The sequence below is a fragment of the Myotis yumanensis genome, unplaced genomic scaffold (assembly GCF_028538775.1).
Source record: "Myotis yumanensis isolate MYYU_CA2020_CCGP unplaced genomic scaffold, mMyoYum1.0.hap1 SCAF_6, whole genome shotgun sequence".
Classification (NCBI taxonomy): domain Eukaryota; kingdom Metazoa; phylum Chordata; class Mammalia; order Chiroptera; family Vespertilionidae; genus Myotis; species Myotis yumanensis.
In genome coordinates this window covers 20185394-20188214 of record NW_027223757.1, presented here as the reverse complement: position 1 = coordinate 20188214, position 2821 = coordinate 20185394, and the positions used below count along the sequence as shown (strand labels likewise).

The 2821-nt window shown below is 41.7% G+C and overlaps 1 pseudogene; it reads right to left on the bottom strand.

Annotated features, from left to right (window-relative positions):
• Positions 1 to 2072: 2072 nt before the first annotated feature.
• Positions 2073 to 2167, bottom strand: LOC139013343 (small nucleolar RNA SNORA66; annotated as a pseudogene).
• Positions 2168 to 2821: the final 654 nt, after the last annotated feature.

Below are 2821 nucleotides of genomic sequence, written 5' to 3'. Positions count from 1 at the left end.
TCTTCCCTGGTAGGGGGAATCCCACATGAGAGCAGGGATCCTGCCTGTTTTGTGCGCTGATATATCCCAGGTGATTAAAACAGTGCCTGGCATATAGTGGCCTCAGGAAATCTTTGCTGAATAAAGAAAATACATGAGCCAGGGAGGTCTTTACTGTCAGGACTCCTTGTTCGGTCGCTACCCACCTCATCCTGTATTTATTTTTAAACATTCTTTTTTATTTGAAATGACTCACTCAATGTCAATATTTCCCCATAGACTACAGATTCCCCTAGTACAGGACCATTTCTATTTTTCTTCTTCTTTTTTTTTTTTTTAACATATTTTTATTGATTTCAGAGAGGAAAGAAGAGAGAGAGAGAGAGAGAAACATCGATGAGAGAGAACATTGATTGGCTGCTTCCTGCACGGCCCTCTCCCCTCCCCACTGGGAATTGAGCCCACCACCTGGGCATGTGTCCTGACTGGGAATCAAACCATGACCTTCTGGTTCATAGGTTGATGTTCAACCACTGAGCCACACCGATTGGGCTATTTTTTAAATTTTGTTTTATCTTGTATTCCTAACATTGGTATAGCATCATGAAAACAGTAGGTACTCAACTAATCCTATGAGCTAATATGCAAATGGTCATCACGCCCTTGCACCCTGGTGCGGGGGCTGGGAGACCTGAGACAGGGCTAGGGGACCTGAGGCCGCGCCCCCTGTTCTGCAGGGCTTGCCGGGGGTGGGGCTGGCCGGGTCTGGATCTTGTACGATTTTGAGGTGCACGCAGGTGGGTGGGGACTTGACTCTGGGTCCTGCAGCGCACCCCAGACTCTGACAGGAGGAAGATTTTCATATATATTTTACTAATTTTCTTTCATCTCTGACACTTCTATTATAGAGAAAGGGCAAATAGCAATATTTAAATATTTCCTCTAATTAATTCCCTTTTAATGTGCACAAATTTTGTGCACTGGGCCACTCCTTGTTATATGAAGAAATATAATGTGGATGTTGTTAAATGGTGATGACATTTGTTATCTACTTCCTAGATAAGGGATTTCTTTCATAACTTTATGTTAATCTTAAGTTATGTGGTATGGCTACAACTCAGGGAAATTTGCACTGTCCCATCCAGGTCATTAGATATGTGTAATGATGCTGTAAACCAGGTATCTGGGAATGTTAACATCCTACTAGCACCTTAAAATGATCTGAAGAAAATAGTCTTTAATATGCACATGGGAAAATTGTTTAACAAGTTAATATTTGGACATAATACATTTCTCCCCCAAATAGTATTTCCCAGGAAACACTGGGAGAGATTAGTCTTCCTCACCCTCTAATATGAAGTGGCTCTTGGGGACATTCTTTCACACTGTCCTGTTTTGTGTCTTATGCACTGAGCACTCACTATATTACACTTCCTTGTTACTTTATTTTATCTCTTCACTCTAATGTTGGTTCCATGATAGAATGTAATAGTTTCCGGGGCTGCTGAAACAATTTATCACATACTTGGCGGCTTTAGACACAGAAATGTGTTCTCTCACAGTCATGGAGGCCAGAGTCTAGAATCAAGGTGCTGGCAGAGCTGTGTTCCCTCTAAAAGCTCCAGGGTCCAATCCGTACTCACCTCTTGTAGATTCTGTGACTGCAGCAATCTTTAGCATTGTGTGGCTCCTAGGTGCCTCGCTCCAATTTCTGCCTCTGTCTTCATATTGCTGTTTCTTCTGTTTCTTCTCTGCATCTGTTTTTCTATTTCCCCTTCTCTTCTAAAGACTTATCATAGGATATAGGGCCCATCCTAATCAAGGATGATATTATCTGAGGATCCTGCACTTGATTACCTCTGCAAACACCTTTTTTTCCAAATAAGATTGAATTTATATGTTCCAGATGGACACATTTTTTTGGAGGGTTCCACCCACTGCAGGGGCTTGTTATGTTAATCAGTGCTGTATTCTCACTATATCCCCTAGGACAGTGGTTCTCAGCCGGTGGGTCGCGACCCCTTCACAGGCGTCGCCTAAGACCATCAGAAAACACATATATAATTACATATTGCTTTTGTTTTTGTTTTTTACACTGTACTAGGATAGAATGAACCACCTCAGTAGCTTCTGAGGCTAATACATTTCTATCACCACAATTACTTTAGCAAACATATTGTTTTTGTGATTAATCACTATGCTTTAATTATGTTCAGTTTATAACAATGAAAATATATCCTGCATATCAGATATTTACATTACGATTCATAACAGTAGCAAAATTACAGTTATGAAGTAGCAACGAAAATAATTTTATGGTTGGGGTCACCACAACATGAGGAGCTGTATTAAAGGGAAGCGGCATTAGGAAGGTAAAATGAATGCTCAATAAATATCTATTGAGTGATAAATGGGGGAAAAGGCATAAAATGCAATGGATCCCTAGACTTCCTGGCAAATGCCAAGTAAATGGCCATGTGGTTGTTACGGGATGAGGTAGAAGATACTATTGAGGGTGTCGAAGGGCAGAGTTCTTGACAGCAAAGCCAATTCAGTCTTTGAAATTCAACCCCTTCCACTCACTTCTCTTGTTTCCCTGCTGTCAATGAGAACCACCAAGAAAATAAAAAGATGGCCAGGTGCCAGTGGTAGATTGTTCCTGGGAGAGAGTTAATAATTGCATGTATTACGTGGCACACAAAGAGGAAGGGGGAAAGCACACACAGGTGCTGGGTTCTAGGTTGCCCTGTCTGTATCTGCCACGGTCTGTGCTCAACTTAGGTCATCTAGACATGGAATGCGGTTTCTGTCCCAGGTGACTTCCCCTCTGGTTCTAAGACCA